Here is a 15348-nt window from a genome sequence, read left to right as displayed (position 1 = left end):
TTCAGATAAACTCACAAACATCAAAGATCTCTATTGCAGCATGGTTTATAACAGCAAAATATTCTAAATAACTTAAATGTCTATCAATAGGGAAAACATTAGATAGTTTAAGGTACCCCTGTTTAAACGGAATATTATGCAGCCAATAAAAAATGCAGAAAAGCTGTATATACTGATATGGAACATTCCTCGGGGTATATTACATGAAGAAAGCAAGGCACATAGTACAGCACAAACCATGTACTCCCATTTGTGGTAAACATCTATGCATAGACTACTCCTGGTAGCATTGTTTTTAAAATGATGGGAAATTATCATATAATGGTCCTACCAAATTTGTTTTAATGGATAAGAATCATTAATGATGCTAAAGTGTTGGAAAAGTCTCTTCTCCCAAAAAGGATAAACTTTCTTCTTGTACCTTTATTTTCACTATTTACTTAACAAACCTTTATTTTCACTATTTACTTAACAAAACTTTTTATCCCACAGCAATTGTGTTAAAACAAACTTCAGCCTGACAGAGTTCAAAGTGCCATGAACTCTGAACTGGTTCGCTTAAAAACCAAGGCACATTAGTCCATACACATAATCAAGTGCTTACAACGCCTATTAACACTTAAATATTTAAATCCCTGTTATAACACTAACACTGTTTCTCTAAAAATGTTTCATTTCTTTTAATATCAGCATAAACTACAGATTATAGTACCATTTGAAGCTTTTAAAAGATAAAGAAAACAAACATAAAAATCTACCTGCTAAACAAAGCTAGATTTTCTTAATTAAACTAAACTTAATCCATGGTAGTCTCATGATACAACGAAGCAATAATCACATCACTCAACAGACAATCCTATCTGCCAACAAGTCTTGGCTTGCCAGACTGGGCTCTATTTCAGAGGTGCTTCTCTCAGGCAAATGTACACATCAGACAACAGAAGAGAAAGCTAAAGCAGCAGCAACAAAGAACGCTCGATAATCCTTACATCAATCAAGAGTAAATGCTTGTTTCATATTAAACAAAAATCTAAACTCTTTAAAAGACTCAAAATGCTTTTGGATTCACAGCAGTAGGTAAAAATGCATAGAAAGTGAAAGCGTCAGAGTGGCGCTCTGCTGTGTAATCAGCTACAACTCCAAAGAATCTTAAACCAAGAGATTAGATTCAATTAGGCAGAATCAAGAGATTTTTCACTTTTAGCTTAAAACCCAAACCAAGAGCACCCCAAACTCTCTGGCTGTTTCCATGTACAGCTGAAATGCCCTCTTCCACGTTCTCCAAACAAATGGCCCTGAAATATGCATACAGCCCAGTGGAAGTGAGGTAAACAGAGTCCAGCTGTTAAAGCAACCTCCATACAGTAGAAACAAATGGCACTCCCTCAAAATTGGCCAAGGTAGACACAAATCAACAAATATTTAGGAGGCCCAATACCCATATGCCAATTTCCTGATCCTTTCTTTCTCCTCTTCCCCATACTTTTAAATGTATTAGTTTCAGTGTCTGCTAAAAGACAACTTGAAACACTTGGTAGCTGAAGCATTACTCATAAAGGCAGAATCAAGCAATCCAGTAATTAACACAGAATTAAGCTAGAGAGCAATCACAGAGTATTCAGAAGAGGCCATGCTACATCTCATTTATAGGCCACCAATGTGTGATATCATAGCCTCCAAATACATATTTTTTCTCTAAGTGGGTAGTTGTTTTTAAGATCTCCTTAGCTCTTGATCTAAGACAACTCAGCCATTCACAGGACATTTTAAGGGAAGCCCTCATTACTTCACTGGATGCTAACCAAGCCTGCACCTGAGAAGCTGACACAAAGTCTGGTGGCTAAAACTACTCAAGTAGATAAAGAGTGTCTGAGGACTAGGATAAGAAACAATTTTGGATTCACCACCAATTTGGGACTAAAAACTCAAGATCTTCCCAGACCGTGGGTGCCAAGGAGCTGGTAAGAGGGTCAGCTCAGAGCTGAGAGGGTAAAAGTAATTTCTCCTAGGAGCCCCAAGAGAAAGTCTCATTTTCATTCATTCAACAATGGTTTAATGAGCACCTACTATGGGCCAAGCCTTGTACTAGACAATGATTAAAGAGTCATGAACAAAATAACCTAGGCTTTAGTTACACAAGGGAAAGACTTTTTCCAGCACACATAACTGAGACGGCAGACCTGTTTCTTGCCACTACCTTGGAAATTGTACGCAGTTTTTCACCCCCAAGCCTGCAAACAGGCACAACCCACAGGATTATTAACTGCCACAGCATTCATCTGAGTTTATTTCCTTTAGTACCTAAGACTTCTCTGAAAACACTCCTGCTATAGTTCTGTTTTCTAAGGCATGAGGAAGTCAGAATACTTCTTAAAGAAAGTGGATTCCAACCCCCCTCTCAAATGCAGCTGAGAAAAAAATCAACTAGTAAAAGAAAGGAACAGGGAGGATGGAGCCTTCATGGTCCCTAAATCCTTCTAAGCACATTCTAGGAAATCTCTACATGAAAAACATTCAAAGGGCAAATCATCAGGGCCCCATCATTGTGAACTCAGCTGCACTGCTCTCAGGAAAGGTCAACAGGAAATGACCTCACAAGACATTCGATTTTAATAACGTCGAGTTAAGGGTTATTGAAACAAGATAATGGGTGGGTGGGGGGAGTCACAGAACACATGTAAAATAAAGTTATAAATTAGGAACAATTAAACATTGATAAAAGTGTTTAAATTAAGGAAAGGAAGGGAAAATACATGAAAAAGAAAATCTGAGTGTGTGGGGCAGATAGTTAAAAATAGGTGTGGGGGTGTATGTGTTGTCTCTTGACTGCTTTTCTTTGCTTTTCAAAGTTTCTACAATAAAAACAGTTATTTTTTAAATGGTATTTTTAAATGTTTGACTTAAAAAGAAAAGCTTTAGTGAAACATGGCCAACTCCCACACGAGATATATTAGGATATCCCTGTGATCTATTTCGGCAATCCAGGCCAACCCAGACGTTTTTGCCAGCAACCCAGGGGGAAGAGGCAGACAGCAATTACCCTTGCAACAGGCTGCAGCCCCCAAGGCGCCGTCACTGTGCCCACAGCTGCCTGGGGGCTGGCTGGCGTCGGCATTCATGGGTGGCTTTACTTCACAGCCCCTTCATTCTGTGACTTCAGTTTAAAACAGAACTTCTTTTCTTCCCCCACAAAGCACTACAACTAAGCGAGAAAACATACCGTCTCCTGGTCACAGAGACTCAAACAGGCTTTGATCAGACCTGGCTTTGCTTTTTCAAAGCTGAAATGCTACAAGCAACCTCTGGTCCCAGCAAATGCACAACAGAGACCGAAGCAGCACCTCAAACAGGAAGCCAAGATGTGCCTTTTTTTTTTTTTTTGGCATGGACAGCCACTGGGAATCGAACCCAGGTCTCCGGCATAAAGAGATGTGTCTTTAAGACTATGGCTAATCCCCCCAAAAGAACTTCTGGAGAGGGAACAAAAAACATTATTACAATGATGAAGACTATGATGAAATAATCTGAGGGCTGATTAGGTTTTCATGATTCTGACTCTAGAGCTTACATTTGGGACTAAGGTGAGACAAGCGAGGAACCCCAAAATTTAAGGGGGCACCAAAAAATCTGAACCAAAGATAACATTTTAATGTATACATAATTTTTACTTTGAAAGCACTGTTTATTCATCCATGTTCTTAAGATATTAAATCTCACAAGCTTAGTATTTTCAATTTTAAAATGACTGCAAAACATTATCTAGTTTAACTCATATGGTCAGTTTAGTTGAAGACCATAAAAGTACATGGAATCTTGAATAGGGCATGAGATCTTGTTGGTTTGTACAAATTAGTGTGATGCCCCAATATAACCCAGAGTAATCTGGGCAGAGAATAAGAAAGTATTTGCAAAGTCCCCTTGGGAGACTGGGGAGAAAGGAGGAAATATCCAATTTCCCCATGTGGGGAATTCTTGATATTCTTTCAAGCAATGGGAACAACCAATTCAATAGGCTCAGCTCTCAATCTTGGGGCTCACCCCTCCCTATGAAGCTTATTTCTGCAAAGCAGAGGCTAAGCCTACTAATAATTATACCTAAGAGTCACCCCCACAGAGCCTCTTTTGTTGCTCATATGTGGCCTCTCTCTCTAAGCCGACTTGGCAGGTAAACTCACTACCCTCCTCTCTAGGTAGGACATGACTCCCAGGGATGAGCTGGGACTCAGCATCATCAGAATCAGAAAGCCTTCTTGACCAAAAGGGGGAAGAGAGAAATGAGACAAAATAAAGTCTCAGTGGCTGAGAGATTTCAGAGTCAAGAGGTTATTCTTATGTATCATATTGATATCCCTTTTCAGTTTATGGTGTATTAGAGTGGCTAGAGGGAAGTACCTGAAATCTGAACTGTGATCCAGTAGCCTTATTTCTTGAACAAGACTGTATAATGACATGGCTTTTACAATGTGACCATGTGATTGTGAAAGCCTTGTGTCTGATGCTCCATTTATCCAGGGTATGGAAAGATGAGTAAAAAATAATAATAATAAGGATTATAAAAAAATAAATAATAGGGGGAGATAAAGGATAAAAATCAGGTAGACTGAAATATTGTGGATCAAAAAGAGGGAGGAGTAAGGGCTATGGGATATACGAGTACTTTTTTTTTATTTCTTTTTCTGGAATGATACAAATGTTCTAAAAATGATCATGGTGAATAATACACAACTACATGATGATACTGTGAGCCCGTAATTGTTTAATATAGTTGGACTGTATGTGCGTGGATAGTTTTCAATTAAATTATTTTTTTTAATGATAGCAATTCTCAATTTCCTACAGAAAGTCAACATGGCTTTGCTACCAGAAAAACTTATGATTGCTCCACATTTGTCCATGCTGCCAGGCCATGATGGGTTGAATAGTTTAATATGGTAATTTTATCAGAAGATCTAATTTGGTAGTATGGGTGGTTATTAACGTGTAACTTTAGAGGACACTATCATATCCCTTTATAACATCTCCACTATCGAACTTTGTCATCTCTGCTGCAACCACCCCTCCAGGTGCATGCATCGTGTCACATACACATATACAACTCCCCTACCACATTCTGAATACCAAAAGGGTTTTGGGTCCTTATCTACCCAATCCAAAACCTTCAGCATGGCATTTCTTTACCCCAGTTCTCGTAGGTACCTGATTCCTTTGCTTTTTCTTTTTAGTGAATATCACACTTTGAACATCTAAGAGTTGGACAGCAGGGGACAAATAAGTCTTTTGTATCCCACAAAGAAAGTCAGGTCTGTGTACATCATCAAAAGAAAGAAGGAAAACAACTGATTGAATGGCATCTTCCCCTAGTATTATTTATCATTATGATTATTCTTTCAACTCCCTCCTCAAATTCCACTTCCCTCTTCTACTTCCTTCTATCCATCTAGTCAAAATTTTTTCCTCCCTCCATATTTTTGAAAATATTTTATTGGTAAATCCTATCATACAAACATCCCAAACATGGTGTACAATCAATGGCTCGCAATATCACCACATAGTTTGTATTCATTACCATGATCATGTTTTAGAACACCTGTATCACTCAAAAAAAGAAAAAAAAAAAGTATGCATACCATACTCCATATCCCTCCCTTTCATTGACCACTAGTATTTCCATCTACCCAATTTATTTTAACGTTTGTCCCCCATTTTTGCTTTTTTATTCAAATTTTTTACTCATCTGCCTATATCGTAAATAAGAGGAGCATCAGACAAGGTTTTCACAATCACAGAGTCACACTGTAAAAGCTATACTGTTATACAATCGCTTTCAAGAATCAAGGCTACTGGAACACAACTCTACAGTTTCAGGTACTTCCCTCTAGCTCCTCTCCCTCCATATTTGACATCTCTTCCATGAAGTAGACATATGCAAAAACTACCTGTGGCCTTCTTTTCTAACCTTGTCTAAATATATAAAATTCCTCCCCAATGGAATACCGTCACCAAAGATTGTAATGCTGGATTATTCAAATCCTAGAAATGTGGTTAGAATAACAAATAATTGAATTATTGTATACACACTAGCAAAAACAAGTATATAAAAAATAAAAAAGTGGTACTCAAATGCATCTCAATTTTAATAAGTTCTTCTATACTACAAAGTAGAACTAAATTAAACTGAAGCCAGCAAGGCATTCAAACTATACAGATTCCTTATAAACTACTGGCATCAATGTAGGAAGGAAAAATACTAGAAGGAAAAAGATAACTTATATCCCAGGACTCATGGGTCATCAAAACTTATAGCCTGCCCCAGTATACCATATATTTCACAGCCTGCTGTAGAGTGATCCTAAAATTACTAGCAAGAGTGAAAAGTACTAGAATGAGTTCTATGATTAAATTGACTCCGTGTCATAATTTTTTAAAACATGGAATGCTTCACAAATTTGCATGTCATCTTTGCACAGGAGCCATGCTAATCATCTTTGTATGGTTCCAATTTTTAGTATATGTGCTGCTGAAGCAAGCACCGATGTGTATTTTTTAAAAATCAAAAGTAATGCAAAAAATAAAAACAAAAAAATCCCCGATGAACAAAACAAAATTTTAAAGAAACACAGGGACTAACCCTGAACTTGGGCAGCTCAGGTTTCCTCTCCCTGGTCCCAACCCCACTCGGTTACAGCTATACTAAGAGAAGATCCCAAACTGAGCTGCAAAAATGTAGACTTGAAGAAACTTTAGGAAAACCTGATTTTACATCCTGGCTCTTTCTCCTACCAGCTATGTACCTACTCGTTTTACTCAACAAGCTGAGTCTCAGTTTCCTCTTCTGTAAAATGGAGATACCATCTTCAAATAAATGAATAAATAAGTAAAAATACATGCAAATCATCAAGCACAAATCCTAGCACAGAATCCAGTGCAAAATCAGCAATCAGACTAGCATATTTAGCAGGGATCATAGCTAAGTATTAGGCAGAAAGTGTTTACTAAATGCTGTTTGCTCTACTAGTTGGTGCAGTATATGGCAAACAATTTTCAGGGGATGATTTTTGACCATTGAGTTTCCCCTACTGTCACCCTGAAACTACTTATTTTTTCGTTAGTCTCTAGAACCAATGGACATTCCCCTGACTGAATGATTCTGAAGATAAGAAGGATTCTGAGTGAGGAGTGGAGAAAGAGGCTGATAACCATCATGTTTAGTTCTTCAATATAAAAAGGCAGATGATGTCACAAAAGAGCATGGCATGGTTAAAAGACAAAACAACCTGTGCATTTCTCAGGAATTTTGTTTCTTACAATAAAGAACAGCCATTTTTAAATAAAAGGAATCAAACCACGAGGACCCGGTTTTCTATCCTCTGCAGCCCATACTAATTTGCCTGCAAGTTGGAGAGAAACAAATGTTTTCCATCTCTGCTCCTCTGCCACAGGCTTTGAACCTTACTGCAAACTCTGGGCCTGTTATTCTGACCTTGGAATTTATGTGACCTTGGAATTACTATTTATTTGACCTTGGAATTACTATTCTCAAATGGTACCTAGTCTGAGCTCAAATTTAGGAATTATTCTACCTCCAAAACAAAAGCATCCCACTGATCTGGACACAGATTTATGGCAACCTTGAACTTTCAAACCACAAATTCCTCAGGGCAACCATGTCCCCAAGATCTCACCCAACGTCACTCACATCTATATTCCTTTGTCATGTGCCTTGGAAACACTAGGAAGAAGAAAATGGACTTCGAACAGATCATTTTTAGGGCACAGCAGGGAAATGCTTGCAATGCATGTTCTATAATCTAAAGTATGTCTCACATGACTATTTCTATATGTGATCAGGCTTAGCTTGATTTTTAGGAAAAAATCTTTAACGACTTTCCTTTCCTTGCATCTCTAAAAGATAGTTTATTCTTCTCATTGTAAATGACATGGTTCACTGATTATAAAAGCAATAAAAATCCATTATGGGACATTCAGAAAATGTGGAAAGATCCAAAGAAGAAAATAAAACCACCCATTTTTGTCCGAGCTAAAGTAAACCATGGATAACATTCTTTTCTCAGTGTATATAAATATATCTCTCACACAGAACTTTTAGCAAATTTGTTTATCTGTCTGGTAGCAAACTAAGAGCATAATCCCAAAGGAAGGAGAAAGTGACCCAACACCCCCAACCCACAAGAGTCAAGGAAAGACATTAGAAGTAACTTCAGAAACTCAAAATCTCACAGGCAGCTAAAGGAAGCTACTTTTTACAAAGATGTGTACAGAAATTATTTGTGAAAAAGTTTACCTCTTAAGTTAGTTGAGCATCTATTATATTCCAGACACTCTGCCAGGCACTGGGAATGCAGAGGTGTAAAAGAAAGAAAAGTTGCTCTCAATAAATAAGAAAGACTTCCTGAACTTCTATCCCAAGTCAGCCCATTATAAACTGTGAGACCTTAGGCAAGTCATTTAACCTCTCTGTGTCTCAGTTACTTCTTGAATGAAATGAGGATAATAATTGCACAGACTGGTGATTGTGATGATTTTATGAGTTTGTACATGTAAAGTACTTAGAACTCAGCCTGTGGTTTAGAAGTGTCAATAAATGTTAGAGATTTCAAACAGAGTCAAGAGGTTATCCTGGAGGTTATTCTTACGCATTATATAGGTATCCCCTTTTTAGTTTATGGTGTATTAAAGTGGCTAGAGGGAAGTACCTGAAACTGTAGAGCTGTGTTCCAGTAGCCACATTTCTCGAAGATGATTGTACAATGATACAGCTTTCACAATGTGACTGTGTGATTGTGAAAACCTTGTATCTGATGCTCCTTTTATCTATGGTATGGACAGACGAGTAAAAAATATGGATAAGAAATAAATAATAGGGGGAACAAATAAATTAAAATAAATTGAGTAGATTGAAAGACTAGTGGTCTTTCACTATGAAGGGGTATAGCACGTATGAGTTTTTTCTCTTTTCTTTTGCTGAAGTGATCCAAATGTTCAAAATCAATTATCGTGGTGATGAATACACAACTATGTGATGATACCGTGAGCCACTGACCGTAACCATGTCAAGAATATTTGTATGTCAAGAATGTTTGTATCTTTGTTTGTTGTTTATAATAAAAATATTTAAAAAATAAATGTTAGAGCTCAAATAAAATAACTTGGGAAAAAAGTAAATATACCAGTAAAAATACAGAGGGCAAATTTTATGTATTAGGGAAAGTTTCTGGAATGAGGTGGACAGAGACTGGGTAGAAGTCAGAGCTGAGAAGGAAGTCAGAGCTCTCATATTCCAAGCAGAAGAAGCTGGAATATTCCAAGCAGAGGAAGCTGTAAGGAAGGTAGACTTCTGTGGCTTGTTTGAAAAACTTCTAGTAGATCAACATGGGATTTCGGGGCAGGCCACTAGAAATGGCAAAATACTGGAGGCTGGGAAAGAAAGTAAGGCAGTAATGCCAGGTTTCTTTCAACTATTCTCATTTTCAGGTACAGCAAAACAGGTAGAGTTACTTTATCCCATATAAGCGATCACTTCAGAAAACAAAGCTTTCTTGACTACTCCAATAAAGTCAGAGTGTACTGATTTATGTGTTTTAAAATCAGTTTTACAAGTGAGCATTTTCTAAAAACTCTATAGAGAAATGGTGGGGTAGTGGGGTGATCCCTCATATCAGTTCTCCAGACGTGCTAAAACTCATCAGTGATGTTTCCCAGAAACCTGCCAGCAAGAAACAGCAGATCTCATATAATGTATTTCTCATTTGGGGGTTGTGCTTGTTTGAATCAGTTGTGTATCACAGAGTCTTCATTCAGTATTGCTGGGTGGGAGCTTTTATATTGTTTCCATGGAGATGTAACCCACCCAATTGTTGGTGGAAAGTTTTGATTAGATGGTTTCCAGGGAGATGTGTCCCCACCCATTGAAGGTTGGGTTGCTTACTGGAGCCCTTTAAGAGGGAACCATTTTGGAAAAAGCTTTAGAGCCACCAAAATCAACAGAGCCCACACAGCCAGAGAGCTTTGGAGATGAAGAAGGAAAACGCCCCCGGGGGAGCTTCATCAAACAAGAAGTCAGAAGGAGAAACCCCATACTTCATTGGACTTTCTCGAGTGAAAGTAGCCTCTTGTTGGTGCCTTAATTTGGACATTTTCATGTCCTTAGACTGTAAACTTGCAACTTAATAAAGTTCCCTTTTTAAAAGCCATTCTGTTTCTGGTATATCACATTCTGGCTATTTGCAATCTAAAACAGGGGTATTATTAAAGATAAAGACCTGAAAACAAGGATAGATGAGGAACTTGGTCTCTGTTAATTCAGAATGATTGGATTTCCTCTTTCAGAAAAGGAAAAAGCTTTTAAAGACACATAGAGAATCTAAAAATAAGAGAAGCTATGACTAAGATCTTTGCTGAAGAGAATGGTATTGTTATTTACTGTGTTTATCTTGGCTTATATGTTCCAAAGAGTTAAGATCCAAGCTACATAATTTACTAATAACAACAGGTAACAACAGATAGCATTTATAGTTATTACCTGGAAATAGCAGTTTCCGTTGTGGTCTCTCATGGGTCACTCACTCTGGAAGATGCCAGCCACCATGTTGTCAGGCCATTCAAGCAGCTCTACAAAGTCTATGGAGTTCCTCGGAAACAGAACTACGGCCTCAGCTGACATCTTTATTACAAACATCTAAGCCAGACCCACCCAGCAGAGCCACTCCCAAAGCCCTAAGCCACCAAAACAATGAAGGACAATAAATATTTGCTAGTTTTTTAAGCCACTGAATTCTGGGTGATTTGTCATGCAGCAACTGGTAATTAATATATGCCCTGAAGCCTGTGTTGTTTTCTCTACCACCTACAATGCAAATGAAAGTTCTTTCACATGCTTATCTTTTAATTATTTTCATTGTATTGTTACATACAGAAAAAAAAAAAGTTACTGAAATCAGATACACGTACCCTAACATGTCTCTGAGATAAGTACTATAGGACTGACATAATATTTACATTTATTTCCTGCTGGCATTGTTACATTCTGGACCTCAGATTTTATGCACATAATTGCTCTTTTTTATTTGCTCCTTTAAAACACAGCAGCTAACACAGCTTTTAAGCCTATGCGAGATAGTCCAAGAAATTATTTGTCTTTTGTTAAGTTCCTCATAATGCTATTGGGTTTTTTGGTGTTGTTTTGTTTTTTGTTTCTGTAACTCTTGTTTAAAAAAATAAAATATAATCTTGATGAGATACCTCTACACTTTTAGAATGGCTAAAATTAAACTTACCAATACTATCAAGTGCTGGTGAGGATTCAACTTCTAGGTATTAACCCATGAAAAATGAAAAATGTCCACATCAAAACCTATATATACAAAACAGGATCTCCACTCATAATTGCCAACAACAAGAAATAACTCAGATGTCTCTCAACAAATGAATGAATAAACAAACCAGTAACGTTCATGCAACCGAATACTATTCAACAATAAATGACACGGTGAATGCAATTTACTCCACTGAATTATATATGGTTAAAATAGGACATTTTTATGGAATAAAAATAAAAATAAATAAATAAATAATAGGGGGAACAATGTTAAAATAAATTTAGTTTGAAATGCTAGTGATCAATGAAGGCGAGGAGTAAGGGGTATGGTATGTACAATCTTTTTTTTTTCTGTTTTCATTTTATTTTTCTGTTGTCTTTCTTTTTCTGAATTGATGCAAATGTTCTAAGAAATGATGACTATGCAACTAAGTGATGGTATTGTGAATTACTGATTATATATGTAGAATGGAATGATCACATATTAATGTTTTCGTTTGTTTGTTTAATTTTTTAATTAATAAATAGATAAATTTTTTTAAAAAAGGACATTTTGGGAGCTCAGGCAGTTCAGTGGTAGAATGCTCACCTTCCATGCGGGTGATCGGGGTTCGATTTCCAGACCATGCACCAAAAAAAAAAGCAAGGACATTTTTGGTGTATATAAATTACTAAAAGAAAAATATAAAAAGGAAACCATAGGAGTGTACAATACAAAAAGTGAACCCTAATGTAAACTATGGACTACAACTAACAATACAATTATCATAATATTCTTTCAATTCTAACAAAGGAACCACACTATGCAAAGGGTTAATAAAAAGGGTACGTCCAGAGAACCTCTTTTGTTGCTCAGATGTGGCCTCTCTCTCGAAGTCAAAGCCTCAGGTAGACCCACCACCCTCCTGCCACCCCTACATGGGTCAAGGCTCCCAGAGGTGTAAATCACCCTGACAGCACGGGACCTGACCCCTGGGGATGACCTGGTCCTGGCATCATGGAAACGAGAAAGGCTTCTTGACCACATGGGGGAAGAGAAATGAAACAAAATAAAGCTTCAGTGGCTGAGAGATTTCAAATAGAGTTGAAAGGTCATTCTGTGGGTTATTCTTATGCATTACATAGATATCCCTTTCAGTTTTTAGTGAATAGCTAGAAGAAAATGCCCGAAACTGTTCAACTGTTATCCAGTAGCCTTGATTCTGGAAGATGCTATGTAACTATATAGCTTTTACATATGAACATGTGATTGTGAAAACCTTGTGACTGATGCGCCTCAATCCAGTATATGGGTAGATGAGCAATAAAATAAAGACAAAAAATGAATAAATAATTGTGGGGGGGGATACGAGGTATGGAATGTTCTGGGTGTTCTTTTTAATTTTTAGTCTTATTTTTCTGGAGCAATGAAAATGTTCAAAAATTGATTGTGGTGATGGATGCACAAGTATATGATGATTCTGTGAACCACTGATTGTACACTTTGGATGATTATATGGCATGTGAATAATCTCAATCATGTAATTGAGGGGTGGGTACATGGGAACCCTCCATTCTCTGTATAATTTCTCCATGAACCTACAACTTTCTTAACCAAAAAAAAACGTACCGTAAAAAGAAAAATGAGCAATTATCGACACTCTCAACAACCCAGGTAAATCTCAGAAACATTACACTGAATGTAAGAAGCCGGCCTGGATATTCTGAAAAAGACCACACCACAGTGACTGAGAACAGATCTGTGTTTAGCAGGGGCTGGCGGGAGGAGAGAGTTGTGGCTACAAAACAGCAGGAGGGAATTTTTCGAGGGGATGGAAAACTTTCTGTATCCTGATTGTAGCACTGGTTACACAAATACCAATAAAACTGAGAACTGTACCCCCCCCCCCAAAAAATGTATTTTACTCTACACAAATTTAAACGATAAAAATAAGAGGACTAGCAAATATTTTCCTTTTGCGGCAATTTCAGTTCATTTTTGCCTAAGGAGAAACCTATAGCTGGTGTTAAATTACCTCCAGGACCTAGAATTCTCTTGATTTCCCAACCTTAGATAATGCTGATCCCGGGCTTTTATAAGTAAGCTATTCAGAATCCACAGCGCGCATCTCAGGATTCCACCTCCTTTCACATAATGGCCATTTGCTATTTCCCTCTCTGGCTGAGGACAAATCTCCTGCTCTATGTCCCCATAAACACCCTTCCCTGGGAGCAAAAGATCTTTGAAGAGCAACAGTAGTATGGGTTCTTAACAAACATTTGCTGGGTGAGCGAGGGGATGAGTGAATGACAGGGGCCATCCCTGGAATGACAGGAGAAGCTGTATCTGTCCCAGAGTGCTCGAAAGGCATCTGCCTGAGGGCCTCTGGCGAAAGCTGCCCACCCACGCCCCTGGGGACACTTCTCCAAGAGCTCTCAATGAGGAATACGTGTCCTGGGGACAAGGATTTTTTGGTCTGTCTTATTCACTGATGCACATGCCAAGAATAGTTGCCTGCCTTAGGACAGGGGCCTGATATATAGATGTTGAAAAGTAAGATCAGTTTAATTTTCCTAGCTTGTGAAGACCTCCTGAAAAATTAATAAGGAGTTATGATTTTACTGCTACTTTTGGTCTATTTTCCAAAGACTTCCATGAATCAATCAAAGAAAGGTTCTTTTGTAAGTACCTGGGGATAAAACAGAGGTCTGTGGTGGCCCTGACCTTCAGGACACGCGCTAGTGAAAAAAGGCAAATCCACACGTGAGGGAGTAATGAGCTCCGGAAGATAAAGTATGAAATGAGTTCTACCCATCATCATGGCTCTATTTATTCACACTCCCTAGGTGCACTTCAAAGCGCTCCTGTGTCCCACCCCAAACCACATGCCAAAGGAATTTAGAAATTGGCATTGATGCAATCGGAGACTTGGAGAAATGGGTAAGAGTTGGATTTCTCCCAAAGAGGTTATCACCCTTCTCAACATACTGGGATTATCATCAAAGTCCTTGTGTGCTGGGGATTGATGAGGCCTGAGAGGACTCAACTATTTTGGTTACTAAGTGGCTCTGACCAACAACTGAGAAAAGAGGGCAGGTAAAAGGTCTTCACAAGTTAGAAAAAATAAAACAGCATGTGCACCTTCCCATCCAAGGCCTATGTGATGGGCTCTAAGTTCCAACTTTGGACCCTTCTCAGCTCTTACACCTCGCCCAGCTATGCAATAAATTCATACCGAGCAAGCTCCAACTCTGCTCCTTTCCCTTCCACTCCAGGAAGTACATCTGAACACAGGAGAAGAAAGGTTTAATGGGGATAATATATAACTAGTTACTTATGGCACTGCTCACAAGGGATCACTATGCTAGAATTCTTGTTCTTTGAGCACGGACATCAACCTTTATGTGATCATGAACTCACGGAGTTGCAGCACAACCCTACAAGATAGTAAGACGGAGGACTTTTCTTTCTATTTCTGTCTGCTTTGCTTTCCTTGCTGATCCTTCCCCCTTAAAGTTATTTTTTTTTTCAACTTTGCCCATCAATTCTACCCATCTGGAAAAGTTACTGCTGTATGAACACAACCTCCTCTCCCTGGCTCTCCTCCATCCTTTTACACACCTTCCCCCGGCACACCCCCTCAATAGTAACTGCGATCTAAGCTGAACAGGAGTCAATGGGGTGGGGGTGGGTAGGTGGGGATTAGAGGAGAGGGTTCAAACTAGGAGCATCAGTCAGGTATGAAACCACTCCTCTTCCGGGGGCACTGAAAAAATGCAACGGTTACTAGTTTCCAAAATGACTGCGAGACTGAATTTTAAGAGAGGGGTCATATATGCTATACATCCCGTGCAGGGGAATTCCCTCTCCCCATCACCCTCACCCCTTCCCCAAACAAGCTGCATCCCTCAAAATAACAATAGGAAGTAATCAGAAAAACAATGCCAATGCTGAACAAAAAGCAGAGACTAGCCACTTGAGAAAAACACCACAGGGGTTGAGGCTGTGAATCCAGGATTCTATTCCGGAGACT

General features: G+C 38.4%; 1 protein-coding gene and 1 non-coding gene across 4 annotated transcripts in view; both read right to left on the bottom strand.

Moving 5' to 3' along the window:
* The window catches only part of FARP1 (FERM, ARH/RhoGEF and pleckstrin domain protein 1), a 356780-nt gene that overhangs the window by 330707 nt on the left and 10725 nt on the right, over positions 1-15348 (bottom strand). The window lies entirely within an intron of this gene.
* Positions 6423-6530, bottom strand: LOC143681866 (U6 spliceosomal RNA). Its single transcript, XR_013174918.1, has one exon. It is a non-coding gene; the product is annotated as a U6 spliceosomal RNA (small nuclear RNA).

The sequence above is a fragment of the Tamandua tetradactyla genome, chromosome 4, assembly GCF_023851605.1.
Source record: "Tamandua tetradactyla isolate mTamTet1 chromosome 4, mTamTet1.pri, whole genome shotgun sequence".
In the NCBI taxonomy this organism is placed as follows: Eukaryota; Metazoa; Chordata; class Mammalia; order Pilosa; family Myrmecophagidae; genus Tamandua; species Tamandua tetradactyla.
The sequence above is the reverse complement of the archived record's forward strand: the minus strand, read 5'-3'. Positions and strand labels throughout refer to the sequence as shown.